The 14,098-nt window shown below is 42.8% G+C and overlaps 3 pseudogenes; 2 read left to right on the top strand and 1 right to left on the bottom strand.

The window, feature by feature from the left end:
• Positions 1-20: 20 nt before the first annotated feature.
• LOC118643858 lies at positions 21-4,917 on the top strand (annotated as a pseudogene).
• A 254-nt stretch (positions 4,918-5,171) lies between these two features.
• Positions 5,172-6,548, bottom strand: LOC118616076 (annotated as a pseudogene).
• Positions 6,549-13,342: 6,794 nt separating this feature from the next.
• Positions 13,343-13,604, top strand: LOC118643857 (annotated as a pseudogene).
• The last annotated feature ends 494 nt before the right edge of the window (positions 13,605-14,098 follow it).

The following is a 14,098-nucleotide window of genomic DNA, read 5'->3' as shown; positions in this document are numbered from 1 at the left end:
TCTTTTCTTGTTTGTTTGTTAATCCTCACCCCAGGATATTTTCCCATTGATTTTTGGATAGAGTGGAAGAAAGGGAGGGAGAGAGAGAGAGAAAAATAACCATGTGAGAGAGGCACATCCATTGGTTGCCTCCCCCACCAGGGGGAGGGGGTGGTGGAACCTGCAACCCAGATACTTGCCTTTGTCCTGAATTGAACCCCAGGTGACTGCTCTAACTGCTCAAACAGGCCTGAACTTTATCTTTTTAAAAATATATCATGCTGTTTCCTTCTTGACTGCAAAATTATTCCTGGAAAATCAGCTGATAGTTTTATGAGTGTTCCCCTGTATGTATCCAGCTGCTTTGCTCTTGCTGCTTTTAAGATTGCTTTCTTTTTTTTCTCATCAAACTTTATTTTAATGGGTCTCCAAATTCTGTGACAAAATTTTGGTCAAGTTGTTTTCATTGAGAATTACTTATTTTAAAAATGAGTAGCTTAATAATTGTCACACACAAAAATTTAAATGGTACAGAAAACATTTTTTTTCCCCCAGGTTATATAATGCGTTGTAATCATTAACCAACCTTTCTTTACTTTTAAACGAAAATAGGGCCGGAATAGGAGGGGTGGTGGAGAAGGAGGGCTGAACTCACACAGCTCTGCGGGAGAGCAGGCAAACTGCAGGCGCCACCCGGCTCTTCTGGCAGGGCCACCCCGGCGCAGCGCCCACTGGGGCCCCTCTGGCTTTGAGCCCCGGCCATTAGCACCCCCCCCGCCCCCACCTCGCCGGGCCCTCGGAGCCGCCTCCGCAACTGAAGCCAGGGAGAGGGAGGCTGGGGCTTCTGCGAGGGAGACTGGGGTTGGGGAGGGGGGCCGTGGGGTACGCGGGGACGAGATTAGATTGGGGGCAGGGAACGGCAGAATGTGCAAGAAATCTCAAATCGCTGTTCTGAAGTGTTTAGGCTCCCCCAAAGGATCTGGGAGCGCCGGGTGAGCAGGGCAGATGATGTCCCAGTCCTAGTGCTGTCGGGGAGACTACTCCAGGGGGCGACCCGTCGGAGTGAGGGTGCAAGTGGCTTGGCGTGGCCCCGGAGGTCCCCCAGTCCCGCTGGGAACAGCGGAGGGGGTCTGCTAGTCCCTGGGGGCGCAGCCAACACCTGCCTGAACAGACGCTGCACCTCGAGCGCAGCGGGGTTCGGAGCCCAAGCGCCCCTGTGCGTGCGGGAGCCAGGGAATAGCGACATCGGCCAGGCCAGTCCCGAACCTGCGCCAGGCATAGGGCCTGAGAGGCTGCGGGTGCCCGGGGGAGAGAGGAGCAAGGTGGGAAACCTCGCTCAAATCTTACCGGCGTGATCGAGCTCACTGAGCTGCAGCTAAGCAGCTCTCTTTTGGGGCCCACCTAAAATGTCAGGATAGCGAAGGACTTCGTTGCTGGGTTCCCGGCCAGCTCTGGCCTGCTTCTGCCTGGGCCGCTGTTTGGGCTGGGCATCAGGCTGGGCAGGGGGCTGAGATGGCAGAGATACAGGGCCCTGGGGCTGGGGATTGGAATCCTTCTCCAGGGCTCAGCAGCCTGACTTTTCAGCCTTTGGAAGAACATAAAGGTGGTGACTTTTTAAACCCCACCCCCCCAAATCAGAGCCCTGGGTCCCTCCCCTTCCCAGGCTGTTGGGTGGGAAGCCCTCTGGGTCACCTTATCAGGATTTGGGTGGTGGCTCCCCTGCCTGTCACTCTGGCTGCTGAGCTCTCCGTTTGCCAAGTACAAGGGCAGGAAGAGTGGCCTACAGCTCACCTACAAGTGGGCTTTCCAGCTGCCAGGCCCAGAAGATGCCCATGGAGAGGTGGGAGACCCTCTGTTGGATGGGTCTGCCTGGGCACGGGGGTGGGAGTTGCACACACAGGGCCTGTCTTGGGGGGTATCACAACATATATAAAAACCCTCCTCTCCACTCCCCAACAGTTCTACTTAGGATGGAAGCAAGGAGGGGACCAGGCACAAAGCAAAGACACAGCTCTGACCTGGGAAGGTGACAGAGGGCGAAGGAAAGTGGGCTTCTCCAGAAGAATGACCCTCCGCCCCACAAACCCCACACTCAATGGACAGGACATCAGAGTCTGGGACCGGGGTGGAGCGGAGAGAAACTGCCCTTGTATGAGCTCTCTGTTCTGTGGGCAGAGGGACCACATGGTAAACTTGACACACAGTCAGACAGGAAGAAGCTCAACTTTAAGTCCCTCTGTGGGTGTCAGGGACCCTGCTTCTCAATGGTGATCTCTCCAATACATGATGGGCCTCTCCCATGTGGTGGGAAGGTGTAGGCGGTGGAAGACAAGGGAGCTTGACTTTTTAAAAATCGTGTATATATATAATTTAGCAACATGGAAATCATCGGTGACCTTAACAGACAGCTCGAGTGGGTGTGGAGACACCTAAACTCTCCTTCTGTAATTGAAGATGTGATTGAAGGAGTGCAGGATCTATTTGCTGAAGAAGGTATAGGGCAGTGGTTCTCAATCTTTCTAATGCCGCAACACTTTAATACAGCTCCTCATGTTGTGGTGACCCCCAACCATAAAATTACTTTTTTTCTACTTCATAACTGTAATTTTGCTACTGTTATGTCTTAGGCAACCCCTGTGAAAGGCTCATTCGACCCCCAAAGGGGTTGTGACCCACAGGTTGAGAACTGCTGGTATAGAGGAACAAGTCTTAAAAGACTTGAAACAAAGGTTTTACAATCTAAAGAAACAGAAGACTTCTTCAGAACTAACGTCCATTCACCTCTGTTCACCTTTCGGTTGCCTCACAGCTTTAGTTATTCCTGCTGGTAGAACTCTTCTCAGTTTTACCATAGCAGAACTGAGCACCTCAAACTCCAGTACAAACTTTACTTTACCTGATTATCCTATTCATGTACCAGCAGGTGTGACGCTTCAGACTGCATCTGGTCACCTTTATAACATCAATGCGCTAATTATGGTGACACAGACTTCTGGAAGAGCAAATGTTCTTCAGCATCCAATTTAGCAAGTATTTCAGCAGCTTGGGCAGCTTTCAATAATACAGACCAATGTTCCACGATTGAACCCATGTTCTCTTCAAGCATCTATTGAAAAATCACAGAGAATGGAAGCCATGCTCCAACAACTCACAATTCTTTATTCTGGGACAATGGATAGGAAGTATTTAGAAAATGCCACCAATGATACACTTGTACTGTCTGGAAATGAGCATAAAATCATGTCTGAAGCTTTGCTGAGTCTGCCAGAGAGCTCTCAGTATAACAGTCTTCCAGGTGTAGTTCCTCCACAGGTCTCTCAAAGGAATGCTAATGTGAAGCCTTTGCTCAGTGTTTCAGCTACCGGGACTCACAATCTGCATGGTGGGCCCATCTCTACAGGCTCTCAGGGGACTCAGCACCAGCATGTACCTGAAGTTCAGCTTAATTTTTTTAAACATAAGATGTTTGGATGTGATTCTGTAAAGCAATAAAAAAATATAGAGGAGCCCAGCAGCCTGTCTGTCTCAAAGAAGGATTATAATTCCCAGATGGGTTTAAGCATTCAGGTAACTTACGATGATATTTAAGAAATAATTCAAATAGATGGAACTGGTGATAGATCTTTCAATGATGAAATAGGAAGTACAAGAAAGACGAGAATACATCAAACAACAAGTGCTGGCGAAGGTGTGGAGAAAAGGGGACTCTAGTACACTGTTGGTGGGAATGCAGACTGGTGCAGCCACTATGGAAAACAGTATGGTGTTTCCTCCAAAAAATTAAAAGTTGATCTGCCATTTGATCCAGTGATCCCACTTCTAGGAATATATCCTTAGAAACCTGAAACACCAATCAGAAAGAATATATGTACCCCTATGTCCATAGCAGCACTACTTGCAATCGCTAAGATCTGGAAACAGCCCAAGTAGCCATCAATACATGAGTGGATAAAAATGCTGTGGTAGCCTGGCCGGTGTGGCTCAGTGGCTGAGTACTGACCCATGCACCAAAGGATTGCCAGTTCGATTCCGACTCAGGGCACATGCTCATGTTATGGGCCAAGTCCCCAATGAGAGGCATGCAGAAGGCAGCTAATCAATGTTCTCTCTCATCGATGTTTTTATCTCTCTCTCTTTCTCCCTTACTCTCTCCCTAAAATCAATCAATAAAAAAAATGCTGTGGTACATATATACGATGGAATACTGTGCAGCTGTAAGAAAGAAAGATCTATTATCCTTTGAGACAACATGGAAGGACCTCAAGAGTATTATGCTAAGTGAAATAAGCCAATCAGAGAGAGACAAATACCGCATCATCTCACTTATTTGTGGAATATAATGAACAAGGTAGGCTGGTGAATGAAATAGACCCAGAGACATAGAAAGGAGTATGGTTCAGACTGACAGACCTCAGAGTAGGGGGGCATGAGGGATGAATGAGATGAACCAAAGAACTTATATGCATGTGTGCATAACCAATGAACATAGACAACAAGGCTAGGGGGGTGGGGGGCCAGGATGGGAAGAAGAATGTCTAGGGGGGAAAAGGAGGAACATCTTTAACAAAAATAAATTAATAAAAATTGGGGGGGGGGAAGAAAGATGAGAATAAAGTTCTAGAGATTATTGATGCAGGAGATCTGAAGGTACTCGAAGGAGAAGCTGACAATATATCAAATGGAGATTCAACTGCTAACAGTAGTGATAATGAAGACCCTCAAATAGACATTGTGGAAGAGGACCCTTTAAATTCTGGAGATGATGTTAGCGAGCAGGATGTGCCAGACGTGTTTGACATGGATGATGTAATTCTCTGTCAGTATGACAAGATTCATTGAAGCAAGAACAAATGGAAATTCTATTTGAAAGATGGGGTTATGTGTTTTGGAAGGAGAGACTCTGTATTTGCACAAGCCACTGGTGATGCAGAGCGGTAAAACTTATGAGCTCAATACATCATAAACATCAGTGGGACTGTATCCTGTATTGTGAAACTAATTTTGATTTAAATATAGTTCACAGAACTGCTCAAATTTTTCCTTAACTATATAGAATTTAATAAAATTATAATTCAGAAGCAGATTCAAAAAAACAAAAACCAAAACCAGAAATAGCCAACTGGGACAAGCAGTTTTGAGACAATTCATCCACCTCTAATTAGACTTGGAGTGTCAGGTATTGGGGATAATATTCATTTAGCCTTCTGAGCTTCCTGGGCAGACTTGGTGACTTTCCCAGCTCCAGGTGTCTTCTTGTCCACTGCTTTGATGACACTCACGGCAACTGCCTGTCTCATGTCACGGAAAGCAAAATGGACAAGAGGAGGATAGTCAGAGCTCTCAACACAGATGGCCTTGCCAGGAACCATATCAATAATGGCAGCATCACCAGAACTCAGAAACTTTGGGCCACCTGCCAGCTTTCTTCCAGAAGGATGACAATCTTCTCTTTCAGCTCAGCAAATCTGCAAACACTGTGAGCTGTGTGACAATCCAGCACAGTTGTGTATCTGGCACTGAGTTGGCCTGGATGGTTCAGGGTGATCACCTGAGCTGTGAAGCCAGCTGCTTCCATTGGTGGGTCATTTTTGCTGTCACTAGCCACATTGCCATGATGAACATCTTTGACAGACATTTTCTTGACATTGAAGCCACATTGTCCCCCAAAAGGGCTTCATTCCAAGCTTCATGGTGCATTTTAATATACTTTACTTCAGTTGTAATGTTGACTGGAGCAAAGGTGTCCACTGTACCCGGTTTGAAAACACTAGTCTCCACTCAGCCCACAGGGACAGTTCTGATACAATCAATTTTGTAGACATTTTGGGCCATTGTAGGTTTTTGTCAGTTAGACAAGTTGTTGGCAGGATGCAATCCAACACTTCAAGCATGACCGCACTGGCATTGCCATCTTCACGGGTGACTTTTTAATCCATTGAACCAAGGCATGTGAGGACTTGGCTCCAGCATATTGTCACCATTCCAACCAGAAATCGGCCCAAATGCTGCTAGTCAGGGTTGGAGCCAACTGTTTTTACCATAGGTGCTGAGTTTCTTAAAAATTTCCTTGTATCTCTTTTGGCAGTAGGGTGACCCAGTGGAATCCATTTTGTTAACACTAACAATTCATTGTTTTACACCCAGTGTGTAAGCCAGAAGGGCATGATCACAGGTGTGCCCATTCTTGAAGATCTCTGCTTCAAATTCACAATTAGCAACAGCAATAATCAGGACAGAACATTCAGTTTGATATGTGCTTGGAATCATGGTTTTGATAAAGTTTCTGGGTCTTGGGGCATCAATGATGGTAACATAATACTTGCTGGTCTTGAATTTCTACAGGGAGATATCAGTGGTGATGCAATGCTAAAGATCAGCTTTCAGTTTATCCGAGACCCAGGCATACTGAAAGGAACCATTCCCCATCTTAGCAGCTTCCTTTTCAAAATTTTCAAAAAATTTTTGGTCAGTCCCACTGCATTGTAGATCAGATGGCCAGTACTGGTAGCCTTGCCCAAAGCTACGTGCCCAGTGACGATGATATTGCTAGGAGTTTTTTCCTTTCCCATTGTGGCTTAGATTTAGTTTGGTCTTCACAACACTGTTTTTACAGTAATCATTTGGTTAAAAAAACAAAAAAGATTCTGTTTCATTTTGAACTTCGGGCATTTTAATTACGTCGTGTCTTGGTTTGGGTCTCTCTGAGTTCCTCTTGTTTAGTATTCTCTGTACATCCTGACTTGGTTGTCTGTTTCCTTCATCATGTTTAGGAACAATTATTTCTTCACATAGGTTCTGTTTGTTTCTTCTTGCTCCTTCTGTGAGCCCTGTGCTGCAAATGTTAACATACTTGATGCTGTCTCACAGATCTCTTAAACTATTATTGTTCTTCAACATTTTAAAAAATCTTTTTTCTGTTTTGATTATGTGATTTCCACTATCTTTTCTTCCTGATTGCTGATTTATTCATTTATTTTTTTCTTTGAAATACATTTTTTAAAATTATTTTTATTAATTTGTTTTTGTTACAGATGTTTCTTTCCTCCCCCCCCCATTGACACCCTCCTCCCTACCCCCCACCCCTGCGCCATCCCCAGCTTTGTTGTCTATGTCCATTGATTATGCATACATACATATAAGTTCTGTAGTTTATCTCTTTCCCCCTGCCACCGCCTCTTCTGATGTTTGTCAGTCTGTACTCTACTTCTATGTCTCTGGGTCTATTTTGTTCATCAGTTTGTTTAATTCATTATATTCTGGAAATAAGTGAGATCATGTAATATTTGTCTTTCTCTGCTTGACTTGTTTCACTTAGCATAATACTCTCCAGGTTCCTCCATGTCATTTCAAAGGATAAGAGATCTTTCTTTCTTACTGCTGCATAGTATTCCATTGTGTATATGTACCACAGCTTTTTTATCCACTCATCTTCTGATGGACACTTGGACTGTTTTCAGATCTTAGCTATTGTCTGATTGATGATTATATTCTGCCACTCTGCTGCTGATTTCCTCTAGTGCATTTTTCATTTTGTTTATTGTATTCTTCAGTTTTGATTGGTTCTTTCTTATTTTGTATCTCTTTGTTGGCATTCTCATTGAGTTTATCTATTCTTCGGATTTTGGTAGATTGCCTGTTTCTGTTTCATTTAGTTCATTTTCTGGGGTCTGGGGTCAGCAGATGCATATGTCAGGTCTCGGGCCACTTGAGAGGGACTTTAGTGAGAGCTGAGGCTAGCAGCTCTGTGTACCATTGTTGGAGCTGCTTGGGAGGAGATATGGTGCAAGCTAATGATGACTGCCACAGCAGTGAGGTTGGATCTACCTTTGGGATAGTGCTATTAGAATGGTGTACTTTTAAAATGATCTTCAGCAGATGTCTTTCCTGGAACCTGCAAAAATCTTTAGAGTGACAGATGCTGGGGTTGCCTGCGAATAGAAGGGGAGTCTTAGTGGGAAACGAGGAAGATTGTATTCTGTGAATGAAATGCACCCATCTGATGGTCACCTTTTAAAAACAGTTATTTCAGAGGAAGAGAAGAATCCAGGAAAAGCAGCCAGTAGATGGTGGGTTCAGTCCACTCTAGTAATACCAGAGGGCTCACCAGGACCCTTCAGTACCTCTGCTGCTGCTGACTCTACCTCTACTGCATCATAGATTCTGACTCTGATTATTGGGGACAATGTTTACAGTTTGTCTGTGGCACAGTAATGGGGTTAGTTTGAACTAGACTCAAGCTCCAGGTCCTCAAGTCCTATATAGTAATTATTTCCATAGTAGAGGCCTCTAAGCCTGGTGTCACTGATTTGATACTCTTGGAGGAAACAGATTTTGAATAGGGGGGTAGATATATTACACAGTCCCTCAATATTTATTTATTTATTTATCCTCACCCGAGGACATTTTTTCCATTTTTTGTTCAGATAGAGTGGGAGGGAGAGGGAGGAAGAGACAGAGAGAGAGAGAGAGAGAGAGAGAGAGAGAGAGAGAGAGAGATCAATGTGAAAGGGACACATCGAGTGGTTGCCACCCACACGACCAACCAGGGCCAGGGACAAACTGCAACCAAGGTACACACCCTTAGTGGGAACCAAACCCAAGTCTCTCTGGACCGCAGGCCAACACTCTAAATGCTGAGCCAAACCGGCCAGGGCTGTCCCTCAATATTTATATAGTGGTATAAAATATAAAACGGATAATGTCATAAGAGAAAGAACAAGAGTAAAAGGTGCACAATTTGTCCCCATTGAAAATCGAAAATATACAGAAAGAATTTACAGAGAAAAAAGTGAAGGGTATTTTTTTTTTTTTTGAGTCTCTAAAAATAATTTTGAATTGTTAATCATTTTCTGTAACATGCAATATGCAACTTTTTATATAATTACCAAGTGCTGCATCTCCAGTTATCATTATACTTGGGATCACAATTAATAGAAGTAAGGTACCCTGTGATCTTAGGGGAATTACTGAAATAATATAGAGGAAAAAGGGGTATACTTTATTTTAAAAATCAAGAGATTGCTTTGACTGACTTATGATCATATAAACCACTCTCCTAAAATATCCATAGTGAGCAAGAAAACTCTAAAACAATAATGAAGAAATTTAAATTAAATCAAGCTACATCTTTATCATTTCTAAATTGATGTCAGAAAATGAGACTCTATTGTCTTACCTTTTAGTTACATTAGTTAATATGACCCAGTGTAAATTAAACATGACCTTACAGAATCAAAAACTGTTATGAGTAACCTTTTAGGAAGAAGTGATTTCCTTCAGTTTTACTTTGAACAGATGCATTTTGTGTTTTGAAACCTGGAGAGAATGAATGACTACTCACACTGGAGTACTCCTATCCTGAGATAGTGTTTGTACCAAATAAACTTGGATGTCTATTTTCTAACATTATGAAAATTTCTGACTCCATCTCCTAAGCAACTGGTACATACTCTGCTATTATAGATTTAGATAAGTCTCTTCTATTCATTGTATATTTTAACAGCCTTATTTATTTATTTTTTTTACTACAATTGGACTTTACCTTGAAGAAGGAAATGATACACCTTTACGTGGTTACACTCAGGGAACCTAAACATCATTAACACTGCACAGTGTCTCTGCAGGCAGGAGCTGAACCACGTTTACCTTGAACAGGTATGACATTACATCCATGACATTTTCACCTGTGGGCAGTCTTTTGACAGTTAGGACATACATATATTCTAAAAAGTGGGCTTGTAAAAGGGAGATGGACTGTTGTCTAAAACATATGAGGACTTGATGCCATCATTTTCACTGAGTCTATAATGGGGAAATGAACTGATGTGTAAATGTTAGTTCTTACATTATAACGAGCTTTAAATAGAATAGTAATACCAGCAGTTTGCCTTAGAAAAGGAGAAAGGAATTTTCTCCTATCTGAACATGAAAAAAAAAAAAAAAAAGAGAGAGAGACAGCTGTTAGAAAGCACAGGTGGGCATTTCCTTCGTGAGTCCCACATTGTGGTCCTCTCTGTGCCTGTTGCAGCCTGTAGTTTGATCGTGTGTGCACATGTGCTGGCATCCTGTCTTTCTGCTGGAGCTGTTGGAATTGAGGCAAACACCAGGCCTACCCCATGAGTATCACCTGGGATGTCCTGGTGAAACTCCCTGTGAAAACAAAATTTCCTTGTTGTGTGCGGGGCACAGATTAATGCATAGACTTTAAAAATTAGTCATAGAAGAAGCGTTACTTAATTTAGAGAATATGAAGGGAACGTTTGACATCTCAATAGAGCAGAGTGGGATGCCTTAGACCATTTCCATGTCCCTGTCTTACCACCTTTTTCTCTCCCCAACATTTATAAGAAGAGCTGCACACTAACGTTTTGGGAATGAAAGGCACATAACATTTTTTTTTTTTTTTTTTTTTTTTTAACATTTGGTCACTAAAATAGGCTATGAGCTCAATATTGTTAGTACTACTTGAGGTCTATATTTGATTTTCTTTTTCTTTTTTATCCTCACCCGAGGACATTTTTCCATTTTTTTTTGTTCAGGTAGAGTGGGAGGGAGAGAGAGGAACAGAGAGAGAGAGAGAGAGAAACATCGATGTGAAGGGACACATCGAGTGGCTGCCACCCGCACGACTGACCAGAGCCGGGGACAAACTGCAACCAAGGTACATGCCCTTAGCGGGAACCGAACCCGGGTCTCTCAGGACCGCAGGCTGGCGCTCTAACCGCTGAGCCAAACCAACCAGGGCTATATTTGATTTTCTTAAATTCCCTTTAAAGAAACCAAATTTAGCCCTGGCCGGTTTGGCTCAGCGGTTAGAGCGTCCGCCTGCGGTCCGGAGAGACCCGGGTTCGGTTCCCGCTAGGGGCATGTACCTCGGTTGCAGTTTGTCCCCGGCCCTGGTTGGTCGTGTGGGTGGCAGCCACTCGATGTGTCCCTTTCACATCGATGTTTCTCTCTCTCTCTTCCTCTCTCTCCCTCCCACTCTGTCTGTACAAAAAATGGAAAAATGTCCTCGGGTGAGGATTAAAAAAAAAAAAAAAGAAACCAAATTTATCATTGTGATTTCAGGTTGCAAATGTTTAAAATCTGCAGAAGCAAGTTCTCCGTTTTGCCAGTTTTTTACTATCATGCAATCAACTAACTGTATGTGGGCTTCAATGTAAAGTATGCATGTTCCTTTTATGTGTGTTTAATCATGAAATTTAACTTTGCATGCTTATTTTTAATGTTTGTTTTAAATAAGTGACTAATTTTGTTGCACTATATAAAAATAAATAAAAAAATGTCAAAGGATGTAAATAGACATTTTTTCCCCCAAGGAAGCTGCATGAATGAGCAAGAATACACAAAAAGATGCTAGAAATCACTAATTATCAAGGAAATCCAAGTCAAGACCTCAATGAAATACAATATCACAACCACCACAAAGAGTGAGATAATAATTCATCCTGTGGAGAATATGGGAATTGGAGTCCTCATCTACTACTGGTGGGAATATAAAATGGTGCAGTAGCCACTTAGGAAAACAGGCTGGTAGGTCCTCAAAAATTAAAGCTAGAATTACCATAGGACCCAGCATTTCATTTCTAGGTATCTGCCCAAAGAAATAAAAATATGTGTCCAAATAAATTTTATGTGTGTAGGCTTTTTGCAACATTATTCAGAATAGCCAAAAGCTAGAAACACACCAAATGACTATTAATAGATTGAATAAACACATTGTGTTTTATCCATACAATGGAATATTATTTGGTCATAAAAAGAGATGAAGTAGCCATACATGTTACGTCATGGATGTTTCTTGAAAAAATTAAGCTAAGTTACTGAAGTCAGTTACCAAAACAACATATTATATGATTCTATTCATATGTAAATCTAGAATAAGAAATTCTATAGAAAGAGAATGATTAGAGGACTGTGGCTTTGAGGTAGAACATGAAAAGATGGAGAATTGATAGATAAAGGGTACAGGGGGTTCTTATTGAGAATGCAAAAATGTTCAAAAACTGTGATGCTTGTATGTTGTCTGTGAGTATACTGTAAACCACTAAATTGTATACATTAAAGGGATGCATTATATGGCATGTCGGTTATACCTCAATAAAGCTATTCAAATATAGAAATAATTAGGAGTTTTAAGCCAATGTTGTTAAGTATATTGACTTTTCATATATATCCCATTTTCTTTCTTTGTTTCTTTTTTTTGTGAATCCTCACCTGAGGATATTTTCCCATTGCTTTTTAGATAGAGTGGAAGGGAGGGAGGGGAGAGAGAAAAACATCCATGTGAGAGAGACACATTTGATTGGTTGCCTCCCACACAATTCCTACTGGGGCCAGATTCCAACGTGCAATCCAGGTACATGCCCTTGACTAGGAATCAAACCAGCAACCCTTCAGTCCTCAAGTCAACGCTCTAATCTCTGGGCCAAATCAGCCAGGGTTACATACTATTTTCTAAAATCTTTTATTGTTTTTAATGGTGGTGAAAATAGAAATTCAGTTGCCTTATGGATGTCATAGCCATTTACACTACAAAATCTCTAGGCTTACACTTAAACTAAAAAAAAAAAAAAAAAAAATTGCTTGGCTCTAGCGGCTTGAGCTTCCTTCTTCACACTGAAAGGTTTCCAGTTCTATCTCTGGTGGGGGCAGGGATGGAAGGCAACCCATCAGTGTTGCTCACTCTTATCGATGCTTTTCTCTCTCAGCGTGTCCTCAGGTGAGAATTTAAAAAAATAACAGTATAAAAAATTTATTTCCTCCTACTGTAAAATGTACACCTGTGAGCTTTATTGAACACAGCTCAAGCTTATGATTGTACACAGAAAAGTCCTTGCACCCACGTGGCTCTGCTGGGTTCAAATTTGCCACCAGATCCAAATGTTTGGGAAGCCATGAGACCCCTTAGCTAAAGTACAGCGTGTATAGAGCAGAAGATAGCATGGGTGGAAGTCTAAATGCTGTCAACAAACATCAAAACGGAGCCAGACTCTCTATTGCATATGGTGAGGTCATTTTTTAATATGTTTGTAAATACTTTTAACTGTGTTTGCCAACCTTCGACCCGGGGAGGACCTCTGACCCTCTGGTTCCAGTCTGGCTCCGCCTGGGCGGCCCTTTTGCTGAGGACAAGTGCGTCGAAATATCTGAAATTCCCTATGCACATCTGTGTCCCCATTCAGAATAAGCTGTAGGAAGACACCGCCATCCCTCTAGAACCAGGAAGTTTTGTTTAAAAGCAAAGGTCCCTGGGGTTGGTCACAGTACAATCCTTGCCTTGGTGCGAGAGGGACGTTTGGTGGCTGAACCCCACTCTTCCAGTCCGTCCCCCGCCCCCACCCCCAACCCCTGCACCAGCTGAATGGCGCTCAAGCAGATCTAGTACTCAGAGAAATACGCCCAGGAGCACAGTGAATACAGGAATGTCATGTCACCCAAAGAACTTTTCCAAATAAGTATCCCAAACCCGTCTGGTGTCTGAAGAGGAGTGGAGGAGACTTGATGTCCAAGAGAGTGTAGGCTGGGTCCAAGATGCGATTCATGAGCCAGAAGTAGATATTCTTCTCTTCAGACGACCTCTTCCAAAAGGTCAACAAAACTGGACTATATCTGGAGACAATTAAATCTTGTTTTCAAATGTAATATATGGTGTATATATGGTAGTGTTCAGTGGATATTTGAAAAAATGTACAAATCGTTCATCCATACATGTGCATAGCTATATTCTTCACAGCAACAGAGATCAGTTAAATGCAACTGCAAGTAGGTTATTGTAATGTGTTTAACATAAATTTTCTTCTAGTCATTTTTTCTCCTAATATAATTGCCAGTTTGACTTTACCTTTCACTTTTGTTAGTTTGTATGTTGCATTAACAAAAAAAAACAAAAAAAAAAGCAAACGTCCCTGGAGGGGATAGTCCCGCCCACCAGCGGAAGCTGGTTCTGCTCAGCCATCTGAGTCGTTCCCTCAGTTGTCACTCAGGAGTAAGGGAGGCAGGCCCTCAGGAATTGCCCAATCAGCGGCGGATCAGGGCAGGTGGGTGGTCCCATGCTCAGCAAATCCGAGGATACTCCCGATCGCCTTGGATCGAGTTTCACCTGCACTAAGCGGTGCAG

This window comes from Molossus molossus, unplaced genomic scaffold (genome assembly GCF_014108415.1).
Source record: "Molossus molossus isolate mMolMol1 unplaced genomic scaffold, mMolMol1.p scaffold_m16_p_4, whole genome shotgun sequence".
Classification (NCBI taxonomy): domain Eukaryota; kingdom Metazoa; phylum Chordata; class Mammalia; order Chiroptera; family Molossidae; genus Molossus; species Molossus molossus.
Note: the sequence above shows the minus strand (reverse complement) of the source record. Positions and strands in the feature narration are given on the sequence as shown.